The sequence below is a fragment of the Hibiscus syriacus genome, unplaced genomic scaffold (genome assembly GCF_006381635.1).
Source record: "Hibiscus syriacus cultivar Baekdansim isolate YM2019G1 unplaced genomic scaffold, ASM638163v2 tig00112281_pilon, whole genome shotgun sequence".
Taxonomy (NCBI): Eukaryota; Viridiplantae; Streptophyta; class Magnoliopsida; order Malvales; family Malvaceae; genus Hibiscus; species Hibiscus syriacus.
Genome location: NW_024063292.1, coordinates 538,777 through 557,487, shown reverse-complemented (window position 1 = coordinate 557,487; position 18,711 = coordinate 538,777). Strand labels below are relative to the sequence as shown.

The window sequence follows — 18,711 nt, the reverse complement described above, 5'->3', positions numbered from 1 at the left end:
AGCTAAAATTTGAAACAGGTTAAGTGATTCAAAAAGTGATTTGAATTGTAAATATCTAAAAAAAAAACTTGTATTACCATAATATATATTGACTCGACCTAAATTAACCTAACATATTTAAGTGACAAGTTAAACTTGGTAGATTTGGAATAAAATAGTGATAAAATATAAGTCCTATGCTACATCCTTTGATTACATTTTAAACCTCAGCTTGAAAATTAAACAAAGTTTGTTATCCCAATATTAAAATTGATCCACCCATCGGAGAAATATAATACAAAAGATTTTTATGATTTTTTTAATAGCATAGAGTGTTTAGAAGGTAATAATTTTATATTTTTCTCTTGTACACACATCTTGCAAATCTAAGTGCTTGAATTCAAGTCCTCCAAGAAGAATCACTTTTACAACTAGGCTGCTCAATAGATTCTACTTTTGCAACTCTTGATGCCTTTTGGTGTAGGGTTTAGGAGTAAGTTTGAATGAAAGAAAGAAAAGATAGTTGATTGACGAAGAAAAATGGTCCTCTTTGATCCATATAGGATAGTGGATTGATGAAGACAAATTGTGTTTGATCCTGTGGTGGTAAAAGATGGGCGATGATGATTATCCTCAACAAATGCAAGGGAAAAAATTGACCCGACATGAAGTAACGTTCAGCATCCTCAATACATAACAGCTTATGACGTTGTACATGTGTTGTTGGATGCATCATTGTTCTTCTGTTTCTCCAAGTGACTTGGCTCCACGAACATGAACCATAGCCATAGGCAAATATGTAGCAGCTCAGGATGGAGTGCTTCCACTAAGCATGTATAAACAGGCGCATGGTCTGAACCTTCTTAGCTCCATCAACGGGAAGCAAAATAGACAAAATCATATGAACAGAAGTACCTAAATGTTAACTATTGTCAGATTTGATTTAGAATAACATGAGTGACCTCAACAATCGAAACTTAGATCTTTAAGACTACCACCAAGTACCATAAAAAGAGAAACCGATGAAATGTGTCAAAATACAAGTTTAATTATCTTTTCATAGTCAACCCAACTACAGTGGTTAGCTCAAATGGTGCATTACCATCGCTTGTATTTTGTCAAGATGCCGCACTCCTTTACACTGCTAGGTTACCTACATCATGCTCCTCATGTAAGCAAGGCCCGGCACATAGAACATGGACACCATATTTATGGTCAAGTGGATCCAATACCATCTTCCTTATGTTTGATTTGATGTCAACATATTTAAAACATGTATACTAAATCTTAATTATGTTTATACTTAGAGACGAAGCCAGGGACAAGCAGTGGCCTTCATTCTCAAAATGGTAAATTGTTTTCAAATCTCTTTAAAATCATGAAATGTGAAATGTAAGTTGGTGTAATGGTAAACTTGCACCTTGGCTCCCAAAAAAAATAATTTCATTCGCCCCCTTTTATATATTTTTAGCTTGATCTTTGACCATACTTATTATATGGACAATTTGTACTTAACAGATAGTATCATTAAAATTTAACGTCATTTCCTTTTTCTTTTGAATATATTATATTTAAGTTGTCTATTCGATTAGAGCATAAACATTTAATTAAAAATGATCAATGTATTTTAAATATACTTACTCTCATACTTAATTTAATTATTAAATTTAGTTCAACTTACAGATGACAGGATGACTTAACTGATATAATTTCGGTAATTTAAAGATTCAATTAAAATATTTTATATTTGAGATCAATTTAAAATCTATGCCATAGTTTGGAGTGTATGTTGTGATTAACCCTATAACATTTTCCAACAATTAAATTAAAAGTCAAATAGATCCAAGGAAACTTGCTAACCATTTGAAAAACCTGCCCTTTAGTGAATTATTTAATTTAGTCCGCAGGCCCCATGAACATGTTTCGGCATGTGGAGAACACGTTAGTTTTGTCGTGTTTTCCCTCTTCGTTCCTATTTCAGAATTTACCGACAAGAAAGAAGATAGTTTTGGATCAACAGCTTCAATCTAAAAGAAAACCAGTTTTGAACCCTAGCTCGATTTATAGCTTTAGATGCAAGCTTAATCAGCAATGGGTCATCAAGCCTAACGATTTCACTAAAACTGTGGCTGCAGATTTTGACCCGGAACCCAGATTTTTCTTTCCTTCTTCATCTTAAATTTCTCTTCTTTCTTGCTTATTCCACCGTTTGATTTTCATACTTATTTAGTGTTGGTCAATCTTCCACAACCGAAAGTAATTACTACGGGCATCCATTGTTTATTTGGCAGGCAAAGGCAGGATATGGAAGGTAAGGCTTCAATATCTGCAAGGAGAGCTTAGAAGGCAGACCGTGAAAAATCGAGGAGGGACAGGTTGAATGAGCAGTTTCTTGAGTTGGGGAACACACTAGGTAAATTTATGGCAATGGATGTTGGTAATGCTCGATCCCATATAGTATTGGAAATACTATTGGGAATGGGTATTTATGGTTTGGAATTCCACTTCCTTGTTGAGTGAAAGAGAACAAGGGGGACTCTCGCGCCCGCCGCCGCCGCCATTCGACTCGTGGTCGTGGTAGTACGTGTCTTCGACACTTCCGCGCAGATACTATCTTTTTAGAGGAATTTCTCTTTGAAAGAAACAAATGAAAAATGTGAAAGATTTCAACTGATATTTATAGGCTGCTGAAACTCCTTATGACCCTAGCATACATCTAGTTAAGAATAAAGGAAGTAGTGTTTCCCAAACTGAATATGCTAAATTAATCGGAAGCTTAATGTTCTTAATGAACTATACTCAACCTGATATTGCTTATGTTGTGAGTAGACTGAGTAGATATACTCATAATCCGAATGGTGAACATGGATTGCTCTTAAACGCTTACTGAAGTATCTTAAGGGTACTTTGGATTGGAAACTTGAGTTCGTTGGCTTTCCTGCGGTACTGGAAGGATATGTGATGCCAACTGGGTTTATGATAATGATGAGGTAAGCTCTACGAGCGGGTATGTTTTTACTTTGGGTGGAGTAGCAATTTCGTGGAAATCATCAAAATAGACTTGTATTGCTCGTTCTACCATGGAGTCAGAGTTTATAGCTCTTGACCTAGCTGGGCAAGAAGCTTATTAGCAGATATTCCATTGTGGGGAAGACCGACTCCTCCGGTTTCATTATTGTGTGATTCACAAGCTGCGATATGTGTGACTAAGAACCAAGCTTACAATGGTAAGAAAAGACACATTCGCATAAGACATGAATCTGTTAGACACTTAATAAAGAATGGAGTGCTCTATTTAGAGTATGTAAAGTCGGAAAGGAACCTAGCAGATCCACTTACCAAAGGGTTAAGTCGGAAGCCGGTCCTAGATTCGTCGAGGGAGATGGGTCTAAAGCCCATTGGTTGAGGAATTCATGGTGGATACCCAACTTAGTTATCTAAGTTCCATGTGGCTAAACGAAACCATGGAAAGACTCATAGTGCACATTCCTACTACCTATCCCTATGACAAATAATGTGCATGCCCAGGATGAGTTTAAGTGCTCTTAATAAATTCATAGCCCAGGCTTTGAGTGGTCTTAGTGAGAAAGACTTGATAAATTTACCGATGTAGGCTGAATATCTATTCTTAATAAGGTCATAACCCAGAGTGAGTGGGTAGGAAATGATGAAGTTACCGACAGAAAGGTTGAGTTTGGTAAACTCTTAATAAATTCAAATCCAAGTATTTGGTTGGTTCTAATGAGAAGGACTTATTGAATTTACCGATAAATGAGGTTGAATATTTATTCTTAATGACTTCATAGGCCAGAGTTTGGGTGGTTCATTTATAATGAACTTGAAGAAAGTCAACATACCCTTTGTGAGGTTGAGCTATTATAAAAGCTCTTAATTATTTCATATCCCTTTTAAGAGTGGTTTATGTTGAGATAAACATGATGAAATAACCTATGTAAGTGAGAAGGGTTAGCCGCCTTCTATGAAAAATGCTGGGCCATTTTTCTAGCACACTTACTAGAATCCTGAGGTAAGATGGCCAAATATATACCTTTGTATATATATATCTTACACATCGAGGACTCAGGTGGATGAAGGGGTTAGTTGTGTGTTATGAGTTTACCCCCATCTTAGAAAGTTCCAGACTAGTTTCACTTATCTAAGAGAATGATTTCTCATTATCACTATGTACTAGTTCCAGATACGTTCACTAGTGCTTAAGAAACTAATCTCGTTATTGCTCTTCTGGAAAGTTTGTTTTCGAGTTTCAGAAGAATTCTTTCGTATTAGTGGGGGAATGTTGGTAATGCTCAATCCCATATAGTATTGGAAACATTATTGGGAATGGGTATTTATGGTTTGGAATTCCCACTTTCTTGTTGAGTGAAAGAGAACAAGGAGGACTCTCGCGCACCGCCGCCGCCGTCGTCTGTCTCGGCTCGGCTCGTGGTCGTGGTAATACGTGTCTTCGACACATCCGCGCGGATACTATCTTTTTAGAGAAAATTCTTGAGGAATTTCTCTTTGAAAGAAACAAATGGAAAAATGTGAAAGATTTCAACTGATATTTATAGGCTACTGATGACTGTTTAATTTCAAATGATAACAGCTGGTTTATGAGAGTTATAAGAAATTAAACAGCTTTTCCTAAATTAAATTAAAAGCGTTAAGATGTATATGGACTGATTTCCAGCTTTGTACAGAGGAGACAAGCTGTTAATATCAGGAGTTACATGAGTTATTTGATTTAATTCCAGGGGTTACATAATATAATTTCTGGAGTTATAACAGCTGAATAATGATGCAATGAACATGGACTATTTTTTAGTCAGGTTCATCCAGACGTTTCAGGTGTTAAAAAAGAAGAAATTTAATCCTGAAATTTTATGGACGATTTTAACCCTATTTCTAGCCTATAAATAGAGGGCTATATTCAGCTTCTCAACTCACTCTCAACATTCAGAATTCACTCTCCAAGGGTTTTCTAAATATTCTCTTTGTGTGCTTTCCGATAAGAAGAGCAATACCACCGGTAGTCCACTCTGATTTTGGCTGTACGGAATTCGGAGCTACAGTGTTAACCTAAGGGGACGGTCCGCCTACTGCTGTGATTACACATATCGAGGCGAATTCGTTTCTAAAGCAGTGGTTATACCACGACACGGTTTATGAATTTGTTCCTTTTAATTACTGTTTATATTTCCAGTCAGTGCTAACGGTGTAGTTTTGCAGTTCATATATCGAACAATTTAGAAACGAAATCTATATACTGCAATCATGTCAACACCTTTGAGAAAACTGATACTCGATCTTTCCAAGCTCGATGTACTTGATGGAAAGAATTATAGAAGGTGGTCCCAAAGAATCCTGATATTCTTCGAGTAACTTGATCTTGACTACGTCCTGCTCAAGCCATCACCTACTATGCCGCCAACCCCAGCTACCGGTAATGATGCTGATGAGGTCCTCAATGATGATGCCTTAGCAACTGCCGCTGCTGCACTCGCTACCTACAAGAAGTACGAGAAAGGCAACAAAACGGTACGAGGACATCTGCTCAGTCACATGTCAAATAAATTATTTGATATGTTCCTTAGAGAAAAGAGTGCCAAGACAATATGGGATACTCTCGATAAAAAGTATGGTGCAGACGATGCTAAAATCAAGAAGTACGTTATCGGCGAATGACTCAAATTCCAGATGACTAATGAAAAGCCGATAATGGATCAAGTCCATGACTATGAGAACCTAATCGCTGACATCATCGCCAAAGGGATGCAAATGTACGAGGTGCTGCAAGACAATGTTCTCATTGAGAAGCTGCCAAGTCTTGGTCCGACTACCGTAACTCTCTTAAGCATAAGAAGAGAGAAATTTCGCTTGTGGGCCATATGAAGATTGAAGAAGCCAACTGTTTAAAAGATAAGCTTACTAATTCTAAGAGTAATTTATCTTTTAGAGCTAACTTGGTTGAGTCTAAATTTAAGAAGATCATGAAACGTGGGAATCAAGACAAGAAGACGAAACCTCAGAAGGCTACCAACTTCAAGAAGTCAGGAAAGGCCAAACCTGAAAAAAATATGCTCAAGTGTTATATCTGCGGTTTACCCGGCCACAAAGCTTACCAATGCCAACACCGCTCAAACCGCTAGAATGACAACAAGCCACAGATGCACGTTGTAGAAGAATATGATGAGATCATTGATGTGGTGGTCTCAGAAGTCAAACTGGTAGAAAACAGTTCGGAATGGCTTGTTGACACTGGCGCTTCAAAGCATTTCTGCGCAAGGAATGAGTTTTTCACCGAATTCGAGGATGGGAATGTAGGTGAACGTGTGTACATGGGGAACTATAGCAGCTCTGAAGTGCTAGGCAAAGGCAAAGTTTTACTCAAGTTGACCTCTGGTAAAACTCTGGATTTAAATAATGTTTTGTATGTACCTGCCTTGCGTAGAAATTTGATAAGTGGTGGGCTTCTGAATAAGGCATTAAGTTAGTTTTTGAGGCAGATACACTTGTACTTTCCCGAAATGGTGATTATGTTGGGAAAGTGTTTTTAAGCAATGGTTTATTTGTCATAGAAACTCAATTTAATGAATATAAAGCTACCACTTCTTCTTATATTGTTGAATCCATTTATATGTGGCATGCTATATTAGGACACGTGAATATTCATGCTTTAAAGAAATTGATAAATATGAATGTTCTGCCTAAACTAGACACAACTAGCTTTAACAAATGTGAAATTTGTGTAGAAGCTAAGCATACTAGACATCATTTAAGATTGTTTCTAATAGAAAGACTGAACTGTTAGAACTTATTCATACTGATCTAACAGATTTTAGAAACACTAAAAGTAAAAGAGGAAAACACTACTACATAACTTTTGTAGATGATTATTCAAGATATACAAAAGTTTATCTCCTAAGGACTAAAGATGAAGCTGAAAACTTCTTTTTTATTTATAAGGAAGAAGTTGAAAATCAGTTAGACAGGAAAATCAAATGGGTTAGATCTAATAGAGGTGGTGAATATGGATCTAATTTCTTAAAAGATATTTGTGAAAAGAATGGCATAATTCATGAAACTTCAGCCCCCTATTTTCCTCAACAAAATGGTATAGCCAGAAGGAAAAATAGAACTTTAAAAGAGAAGATGAATTATTTATTAATAAGTTCAGGGTTATCTGATAACATGTAGGGGGAAGCCATTCTATCGTCAACTCATATCTTGAACCGAGTTCCTCATAATAAATTAGATTCTACCCCATATGAATTGTGGAAAGGATACACTCCTAATTTACAATACCTGAAAGTCTGGGGGTGTCTGGCTAAAGTGGGTTTTCCAGACTTTAAGAAGTCCACAATCAGACCTAAAACTGTTGATGCAGTGTTTATAGGGTATGCAACAAATAGTGATGTATACAAATTCATGCTTTTACAAGATTATTCTATTTGTGAGTCAAGGGATGCTATTTTCTTTGAAAATAATTTTCCTTTAAAGGAACCGAGAATAAATATTGAAACACAAATAGAATAAATGCCATCAACTTCTTCTAGTAATCCTACTAGGTCTTCTGAACAAATTGATTTTGAGCTTAGAAGAAGTAAAAGGCAAAGAGTTGAAACCTCTTTTGGACCAGACTTTATTACTTCCTTTATTTCTGAGATAAATGATTTAGACTCCATTTCAGATCATATAGCTCAAATTTTTCTGTTAGATGAGGATCTTAAAACTTTTGAAGAAACTATAAGATCTATCGATGCTAGTTTTTGGAAAAGCGCTGTTAATGATGAACTAGAATCGATAATGTCTAATCATACTTGGGAATTAGTTGACTTGCCTAAGGGATTCAAACCAATCTCCAAAAAATGGGTCTTGCGGAAGAAACTAAGGCCAGATGGTTCGATTTAGCGGTACAAGGCAAGGTTAGATGTCAAAGGGTTTACTCAAATGTTTGGTTTAGACTACTTTGATACATACTCTCCCGTTACAAAAATCTCAACGATTCGTGCATTATTTGCACTAGCCTCTATTCATAAGTTGTAGGTACATCAAATGGATATTAAGACTGCTTTCTTGAATGGAGATCTAGATGAGGAGATTTACATGGAGAAACCACTAGGTTTTGAAGCACCTGGTATGGAAGGCAAAGTCTGTAGACTCAAAAAGTCGCTCTATGGACTTAAGTAGGCTCCTAAACAGTGGTATGAGAAATTTCATTAAACTATTCTTAGTTTTAGTTTTGTTATGAATGGTTCGGATGATTGTTTGTATTCGAAGATGTTTGACACTAAATGTGTTATCATAAGCCTTTATGTTGATGACAAGTTGATTTTCAGTTCTAACATTGAGTTCATTAACAAAGTTAAAAATTTCTTGTCCACTAAGTTTGAGATGACAGATTTGGGAGAAGTAGATGTAAGGAGTCAAAGTTACCAAAACTGAGAAGGGATTTTCTAAATGTCAAGCACATTATATAGAGAAAGTGCTAAAGAAATTTGACAGTTTTGATGTCGTCCCTGTTCGAACTCCTTATGACCCTAGCATACATTTAGTTAAGAATAAAGGAAGTAGCGTTTCCCAAACTGAATACGCTAAATTAATCAGAAGCTTAATGTTCTTAATGAGCTATACTCGGCCTGATATTGCTTATGCTGTGAGTAGACTGAGTAGATATACTCATAATCTGAATGGTGAATACTGGATTGCTCTGAAACGCTTACTGAAGTATCTTAAGGGTACTTTGGATCAGAAACTTAAGTTCGTTGGCTTTCCTACGGTACTAGAAGGATATTGGGATGCTAACTGGGTTTCTGATAATGATGAGGTAAGCTCTACGAGCGGGTATGTTTTTACTTTGGGTGGAGCAGTAATCTCGTGAAAATCATCAAAACATACTTGTATTGCTTGTTCTACCATGGAGTCAGAGTTTATAGCTTTTGACCTAGCTGGGCAAGAAGCTGAGTGGCTCAGAAGCTTGTTAGCAGATATTCCATTATGGGGAAGACCGACTCCTCTGGTTTCATTATTGTGTTATTCACAAGCTGCAATATATGTGGCTAAGAACCAAGCTTACAATTGTAAGAAAAGACACATTCGCATAAGACATGAATCTGTTAGACAGTTAAAAAAGAATGGAGTGCCCTCTTTAGAGTATATGAAGTCGGAAAGAAACCTAGCAGATCCACTTACCAAAGAGTTAAGTCAAAAGTTGGCCCTAGATTCGTCGAGGGGGATGGGTCTAAATCCCATTGGTTGAGGAATTCATGGTGGATACCCAACTTAGTTATCTAAGTTAAATGTGGCCAAATGAAACCATGGAAAGACTCATAGTGCACATTCCTACTGCCTATCCCTATGACGAATAATGTGCATGCCCAGGATGAGTTTAAGTCCTCTTAATAAATTCATAGCCCAGGCTTTGGGTGGTCTTAGTGAGAAAGACTTGATGAATTTACTGATTTTGGTTGAATATATATTCTTAAAAAGTTCATAACCCAGAGTGAGTGGGTAGGAAATGATGAAGTTACCGACAGAAAGGTTGAGTTTGTTAAACTTTTAATAAATTCAAATCCTAGTATTTGGATAGTTCTAGTGAGAAGGACTTATTGAATTTACCGATAAATGAGGTTGAATATTTATTCTTAATGACTTCTTAGCCCAGAGTTTGGGTGGTTCATTTATAATGAACTTGAAGAAAGTCACCATACCCTTTGTGAGGTTGAGCTATTATAAAAGCTCTTAATTATTTTATATCCCTTTTAAGGGTGGTTTCTGTTGAGATAAACTTGATGAAATAACCTATGTAAGTGAGAAGGGTTAGCCGCCTTCTATGAAAAATGTTGGGCCATTTTTCTAGCACACTTACTAGAATCCTGAGGGAAGATGGCCAAATATATACTTTTGTATATATATATATATATATCTTACACATCGAGGACACAGGTGGATGAAGGGGTTAGTTGTGTGTTATGAGTTTACCTCTTCTTAGAAAGTTCCAGACTAGTTTCACTTATCTAAGAGAAGGATTGCTCATCATCAGTATGTACTAGTTCCAGATACGTTCACTAGTGCTTAAGCAACTAATCTCGTTATTGCTCTTCTGGAAAGTCTATTTTCGAGTTTCAGAAGAATTCTTTCGCATTAGTGGGGGAATGTTGGTAATGCTCAATCCCACATATTATTGGAAACACTACTGGGAATGGGTATTTATGGTTTGGAATTCCCACTTCCTTGTTGAGTGAAAGAGAACAAGGGGGACTCTCACGCACCACCACCGTCCGTCTCGGCTCGGCTCGGCTCGGCTCGGCTCGGCACGGCACGGCACGGCTCGGCTCGGCTCGGCTCGTGGTCGTGGTAATACATGTCTTCGACACGTTTGCGCGGATACTATCGTTTTAGAGAAAATTCTTGAGGAATTTCTCTTTGAAAGAAACAAATGGAAAAATGTGAAAGATTTCAACTGATATTCATGGGCTGCTGAGGACTGTTTAATTTCTAATGATAACAGCTGGTTTATGAGAGTTATCAGAAATTAAACTTTTCCTAAATTAAATCAAAAACGTTACGATGTATCTGGACTGATTTCCAGCTTTGTACAGAGGAGACAAGTTGTTAATATCAGGAGTTATATGAGTTATTTGATTTATTTCCAGGGGTTACATGATATAATTTTGGGAGTTATAACAGCTGAATAATGATGCAATGAACCTGGACTATTTTTTAGTCAGGTTCATCTAGACGTTTCAGCTGTTACAAAAGAGGGCTATATTCAGCTTCTCAACTCACTCTCAACATTCAGAATTCACTCTCCAAGGGTTTTCTAAATATTCTCTCCGTGTGCTTTCCGATAAGAAGAGCAATACCACCGACAGTCCACTCTGATTTCGGGTGTACAGAATTCGGTGAGACCCTGTTAACCTCGGGGGACGGTCTGCCTACTGCAGCGATTACACATATCGGGGGCAGTGGTTATACCAGGACATGGTTTACGAATATATTCCTTTTAATTTCTATTTATATTTCCAGTCAGTGCTATCGGTGTAGTTTTGCAGTTCATATATCCAAGAATTTAGAAATGAAATCTATATACTGCAATCATGTCAACACCTTTGAGCAAACTAATACCCAATCTTTCCAAGCTCGATGCACTTGATTGAAAGAATTATAGAAGGTGGTCCCAAAGAATCCTGATATTCTTCGAGTAACTTGATCTTTAATACGTCCTACTCAAGCCACCAACTACCATGCCGCTAACTCCAGCTACCGGTAATGATGCTGATGTGGTCCTCAATGATGATACCTTAGCAGCTGCCGCTGCTACACTCACTACCTACGAGAAGTACGAGAAAGACAACCAAACGGTGCGAGGACATCTGCTCAGTCACATGTCAAATAAATTATTTGTTATGTTTCTTAGAGAAAAGAGTGTCAAGATAATATGGGATACTCTCGATAAAAAGTATGGTGCGGACGATGCTGGAATCAAGAAGTACGTTGTCGGCAAATGGCTCAAATTCCAGATGACTGATGACAAGCCGATAATGGATCAAGTCCATGACTATGAGAATCTAGTCACTGACATCATTGCCGAAGGGATACAAATGTGCGAGGTGCTGCAAGCCAATGTTCTCATTGAGAAGCTGCCCAAGTCCTGGTCTGACTACCGCAACTCTCTTAAGCATAAGAAGAGAGAAATTTTGCTTGAAGAGCTCGTGGGCCATATGAAGATTGAAGAAGCCAACCATTTAAAAGATAAGCTTACTAATTCTATGAGTAATTTATCTTTTAGAGCAAACTTGTTTGAGTCTAAATTTAAGAAGATTATGAAACGTGTGAATCAAGACAAGAAGATGAAACCTCAGAAGGCTACCAACTTTAAGAAGTAAAGAAATGTCAAACCTGAAAGAAAGACGATCAAGTGTTATGTATGCGGTTTACCCGGCCACAAAGCTTACCAATGCCAACACCGCTCAGACCGTCAGAATGACAACAAGCCACAGATGCATGCTGTAGAAGAAGATGATGAGATCATTGCTGTGGTGGTCTCAGAAGTCAATATGGTGGAAAATAGTTCAGAATGGGTTGTTGACACTGGCGCTTCAATGCATTTCTGCGCAAGGAATGAGTTTTTCACCGAATTCGAGGATTGGAACGTAGGTGAATGTATGTACATGGGGAACTCTAGCAGCTCTGAAGTGCTAGGCAAAGGAAAAGTTTTACTCAAGCTGACCTCTAGTAAACCTCTGGCTTTAAATAATGTTATGTATGTACCTACCTTGCGTAGAAATTTGATAAGTGGTGGGATTTTGAATATGGCAGGCATTAAGTTAGTTTTTGAGGCAGATAAACTTGTACTTTCCCGAAATGGTGATTATGTTGTGAAAGGGTTTTTAAGCAATGGTTTATTTGTCATAGAAACTAAATTTAATGAATATAAAGCTACCACTTCTGCTTATATTGTTGAATCCATTTATATGTGGCATGCTAGATTAGGACACGTGAATATTTATGCTTTAAAGAAATTGATAAATATGAATGTTCTGCCTAAACTAGACACAACTAGCTTTAGCAAATGTGAAATTTGTGTAGAAGCTAAGCATACTAGACCTCACTTTAAAATTGTTTCTAATAGAAAGACTGAGCTGTTAGAACTTATTCATACTGATCTAGGAGATTTTAGAAACACTGAAAATAAAGGAGGAAAACACTACTACATAACTTTTGTAGATGATTATTCAAGATATACAAAAGTTTATCTCCTAAGGACTAAAGATGAAGCTGAAAACTTCTTTCTTATATATAAGACAGAAGTTGAAAAACAGTTAGATAGGAGAATCAAACGGGTTAGATCTGATAGAGGTGGTGAATATGGATATAATTTCTTAAAAGATATTTGTGAAAAGAATGACATAATTCATGAAACTTCAGCCCTCTATTTTTCTCAATATAATGGTATAGCCGAAAGGAAAAATAGAACTTTAAAAGAGATGATGAATTCTTTACTAATAAGTTCAGGGTTATCTGATAACATGTGAAGGGAAGCCATTCTATCGTCAGCTCATATCTTGAACCGAGTTCTTCATAAAAAATTAGATTCTACCCCATATTAATTGTGGAAAGGATACGCTCATAATTTACAATACCTGAAAGTGTGGGGGTGTCTGGCTAAAGTGAGTTTGCCATACTTTAAGAAGTCCACCATCGGACCTAAAATCGTTGATGCAGTGTTTATAGGGTATACTACGAATAATGCTGCATACAGATTCATGCTTTTACAAGATTATTCTATTTGTGAGTGAAGGGATGATATTTTCTTTGAAAATACTTTTCCTTTAAAGGAACCGAGAATAAATATTGAAACACAAATAGAATATATTCCATCAACTTCTTTTAGTAATCATGCTAGGTCTTCTGAACAAATTGATTTTGAGCCTAGAAGAAGTAAAAGGCAAAGAGTTGAAACCTCTTTTGGACCAGACTTTATTACTTCCTTTATTTCTGAGATAAATGATTTAGACTCCATTTCAGATCATATTGCTCAAATTTTTCTGTTAGATGAGGATCTTAAAAATTTTGAAGAAACTATAAGATCTATCGATGCTAGTTTTTGGAAAAGCACTGTTAATGATGAACTAGAATTGATAATGTCTAATCATACTTGGGAATTAGTTGACTTGCCTAAGGGATTAAAACCAATCTCCAAAAAATGGGTCTTGCGGAAGAAACTAAGGCCAGATGGTTCGATTTAGCGGTACAAGGCAATGTTAGTCGTCAAAGGGTTTACTCAAAGGTTTGGTTTAGACTACTTTGATACATACTCTCCCGTTACAAAAATCTCAACGATTCGTGCATTATTTGCACTAGCCTCTATTCATAAGTTGCAGGTACATCAAATGGATGTTAAGACTGCTTTCTTGAATGGAGATCTAGATGAGGAGATTTACATGGAGCAACCACTAGGTTTTGAAGCACCTGGTATGGAAGGCAAAGTCTGTAGACTCAAAAAGTCGCTCTATGGACTTAAGCAGGCTCCTAAACAGTGGTATGAAAAATTTCATAAAACTATTCTTAGTTTTAGTTTTGTTATGAATGGTTCGGATGCTTGTGTGTATTCGAAGATGTTTGACACTGAATGTGTTATCATAAGCCTTTATGTTGATGACATGTTGATTTTCAGTTCTAACATTGAGTCCATTAACAAAGTTAAAAATTTATTGTCCACTAAGTTTGAGATGACAGATTTGGGAGAAGTAGATGTAATCTTAGGAGTCAAAGTTACCAAAACTGAGAAGGGATTTTCTTTATGACAAGCACATTATATAGAGAAAGTGCTAAAGAAATTTGACAGTTTTGATGTCATCCCTGTTCGAACTCCTTATGACCCTAGCATACATCTAGTTAAGAATAAAGGAAGTAGTGTTTCCCAAACTGAATATGCTAAATTAATCGAAAGCTTAATGTTCTTAATGAACTATACTAGACCTGATATTGCTTAGGCTGTGAGTAGACTGATTAGATATACTCATAATCCGAATGGTGAACACCGGATTGCTCTTAAACTCTTACTGAAGTATCTTAAGGGTAATTTGGATTGGAAATTTGAGTTCGTTGGCTTTCTTGCGGTACTGGAAGGATATTGTGATGCCAACTGGGTTTCTGATAATGATGAGGTAAGCTCTACGAGCGGGTATATTTTTACTTTGGGTGGAGCAGCAATCTCGTGGAAATCATCAAAACAGACTTGTATTGCTCGTTCGACCATGGAGTCAAAGTTTATAGCTCTTGTCCTAGCTGGGCAAGAAGTCGAGTGGCTCATAAGTTTGTTAGCAGATATTCCATTGTGGGGAAGACCGACTCCTCCAGTTTCATTATTGTGTGATTCACAAGCTGCGATATGTGTGGCTAAGAACCAAGCTTACAATGGTAAGAAAACACACATTCACATAAGACATGAATCTGTTAGACACTTAATAAAGAATGGAGTGCTCTCTTTAGAGTATGTGAAGTCAGAAAGGAACCTAGCAGATCCACTTACCGAAGGGTTAAGTCGGAAGCTGGTCCTAGATTCGTCGAGAGGGATGGGTCTAAAGCCCATTGGTTGAGAATTCATGGTGGATACCCAACTTAGTTATCTAAGTTCCATGTGGCCAAACGAAACCATGGAAGGACTCATAGTGCACATTCCTACTGCCTATCCCTATGATGAATAATGTGCATGCCCAGGATGAGCTTAAGTGCTCTTAATAAATTCATAGCCCAGGCTTTGGGTGGTCTTAGTGAGAAAGACTTGATGAATTTACTGATTTTGTCTGAATATCTATTCTTAATAAGTTCATAACCCAGAGTGAGTGGGTAGGAAATGATGAACTTATTGACAAAAAGGTTGAGCTTGTTAAACTCTTAATAAATTCAAATCCAAGTATTTGGATGGTTCTAGTGAGAATGACTTATTGAATTTATCGATAAATGAGGTTGAATATTTATTCTTAATGACTTGTTAACCCAGAGTTTGGGTGGTTCATTTATAATGAACTTGAAGAAAGTCACCATACCCTTTGTGAGGTTGAGCTATTATAAAAGCTCTTAATTATTTCATATCCCTTTTAAGGGTGGTTATGTTGAGATAAACTTGATAAAATAACCTATGTAAGTGATAAGGGTTAGCCGTCTTCTATGAAAAATGTTGGGTCATTTTTCTAGCACACTTACTAGAACCCTGAGGTAAGATGGCCAAATATATACTTTTGTATATATATATCTTACACATCAAGGACTCAGGTGGATGAAGGGGTTAGTTGTGTGTTATGAGTTTACCCCCATCTTAGAAAGTTCCAAACTAGTTTCACTTATCTAAGAGAATGATTGCTCATCATCACTATGTACTAGTTCCAGATACGTTCACTAGAAAGATTGCTCGTTGTCGTGGTCGTGGTAATACGTGTCTTCGACACGTCCGAGCGGATACTATCTTTTTAGAGAAAATTCTTGAGGAATTTGTCTTTGAAGGAAACAAATGGAAAAATGTGAAAGATTTAAACTGATATTTATAGGCTGTTGATGACTGTTTAATTTCAAATGATAACAGCTGGTTTATGAGGGTTATCAAAAATTAAACAGCTTTTCCTAAATTAAATAAAAAACGTTAAGATGTATCTGGAGTGATTTCCAGCTTTGTACAGAGGAGACAAGCTGTTAATATCAGAAGTTACAGGAGTTATTTGATTTAATTACAAGGGTTACATGATATAATTTCAGGAGTTATAACAGCTGAATAATGATGGAATGAACCTGGATAATTTTTGAGTCAGGTTCATCTAGACGTTTCAGCTGTTACAAAAGAAGAGATTTAATTCTGAAATTTTATGGACGATTTTAACCCTATTTATAGCCTATAAATAGAGGGCTTTATTCAGCTTCTCAACTCACTCTAAACATTCAGAATTCACTCTCCAGGTGTTTTCTAAATATTCTCTCTGTGTGTTTTCCGATAAGAAGAGCAATACCACCGGCAGTCAACTCCGATTTCGGGTGTACGGAATTCGGAGCGACCGTGTTAACCTCGGGGGATGGTCCGCCTACTGCAACGATTACACACATCGGGGCGAATTCGTTTCTAAGACAGTGGTTATACTACGACACGGTTTACAAATCTGTTCCTTTTAATTACTGTTTATATTTCCAGTCAGTGTTAACGGTGTAGTTTTGCAGTTCATATATCCAACAATGGAATTTACCAGTCTTACTAGGAAAACTCACCCTTTACTGCAGTAACAATTTGAGCTACCTAACTCCAAGTTTACGGACGATGTTGCTTTGATGCTAAGCAAATTAAAACTTTGAATGCCTAATAACAAAATTATCATGGTTGAGTTCTGAATATCTACTAAACTTGGATGAATTAGAAGCTGCTGGTAAAAGGTCTTGAAATTTGTTTCATGTTTAGTTAGCAGTGTGCGTAAATGCGTAAAACATTCGAATATTGTTTACTTCTGTGAACATAAGCAGTTCAAGAAGTGTCGAAGTTTGTTTTGGATACTTGAACTTCGGAAACTTTTTCCATTTTCTTGAACTGCATTATACTTGGTCTCTTGGAAATTGCAGTGTCTAACTCATTTCTTCTAATCCAGATCGATGCCTACTTCGTTCTTTGTTTCAAAATTTTATTTCCTTAAAGTTGGACGGATTCTTTTATACTCCTTGAACTTTCTGATCCTATTTGTCCCTACATCAAGAACACTCCTATTAGGCATAATTACTGTTAATTGCACTCTTTGCTAAATCTTAAGTTTTTTATTTAGAGAATACACAATTTGAAATGCGGACCCTGATAGACCTAAGAATGATAAAGTAACCGTGCTTGTGGATACGACCCAAATCCTTAAGGATTTAACCGCCGAAGTCAACAGACTAAAGGCCGAGTGTTCATCACTTACTGAAGAATCATGTGATGTGAGGTTATCTTAATATTAAAACCATTAGATTATGGTGTACTTTAGTTGCTTTGTCAATTACAGTTTCGTTGCAAACAGCTGACCCAGGAGAAGAATGAGCTCAGAGAAGAAAATGCTTCTTTACAAGCTGATATCACAAAAAAGGCTCAGATTCATGTTCCCATGGACCGGTATTGATCCTTCGGTTGTTGTATCTCCACCTTACTCGTATCCAGTTCCTATGCCCATCCCTACTGGTGTTACCTATTAAATTTTGAACATTCCATGCGGTTAAACCAAACTTACCTTGCTGGCATACTATCCCTAACAATCAAATAACAACTTATTTGTTATTCACGTAATAGTTAACATTCTCCCTACTATCTATGGACTCCAGAATTTCACAATAGACATTGAGATTGCAGCGAAACAGAGAAAAATAAGCCCGAGACAAAGGCTTAGTGAATCCATCAGCTTTTTGATGTCGAGAGGGAATATAATTGACATGAACACTATCAGCAGCAATCTTCTCCAGAATGAAATGAAGGCCTAATTCAACATGTTTTGACCAAGAATGCATAACAGGATTGGCATTCATCGCTATTGCACTCGTATTATCACTCCAAATGACGGGAGTGCTTGAGGACGAAATCCCCATATCTGTCAACAAGGCTTGAATCCAAACAACATCGGTCATAACATCAGCCAACGCACGGTATTCAGCCTCAGTAGTCGACCGAGAACCGACTGTTGACGCTTGGAACCCCAAGACACGAGATTACCTCCAAGAAAGACACAAAATCTGGATATCGAACGACTATCATCGACATTGCTTGCCCAATCGGCATCCGCAAAAGCTTCCAAGTATAAGCCCAATCCATCCTTGTGAAATAAATACTAAACCATAATCAACACAACAACAACAACAACAAAACTCAATTCTCATATGCAATGGGGTAAGGGGGAGGTAGGATAGTAGGCTGCCCCCAACGCTAGGTTGAGAGTAGCTTCCGTGGAAGACTTCCGACAGTCAGAAAATTAAAAATATAGATAAAATACAATGCATATATAAATAAATACATAAATATATAGTTGAACAGTATTCATATGCAGTCATTAATATCATATGCACGTCTGTAATAAGCAATAATCCCTACAAATAAACCCCTGCGAAAAAATCTCTGCATATAGACAGAAACGTAAGACCCGACTAAATTTAAAAGTGAAGAGAATGATACACAAAAGTCTACGATAAAAAGCCCAGTTCTAAGCCTTCATAAATACCAATAACAGAAACGTA

The 18,711-nt window shown here is 36.9% G+C and overlaps 1 pseudogene; it reads left to right on the top strand.

The window, feature by feature from the left end:
- Positions 1 to 1,891: 1,891 nt before the first annotated feature.
- On the top strand, positions 1,892 to 17,682 carry LOC120177041 (annotated as a pseudogene).
- Positions 17,683 to 18,711: the final 1,029 nt, after the last annotated feature.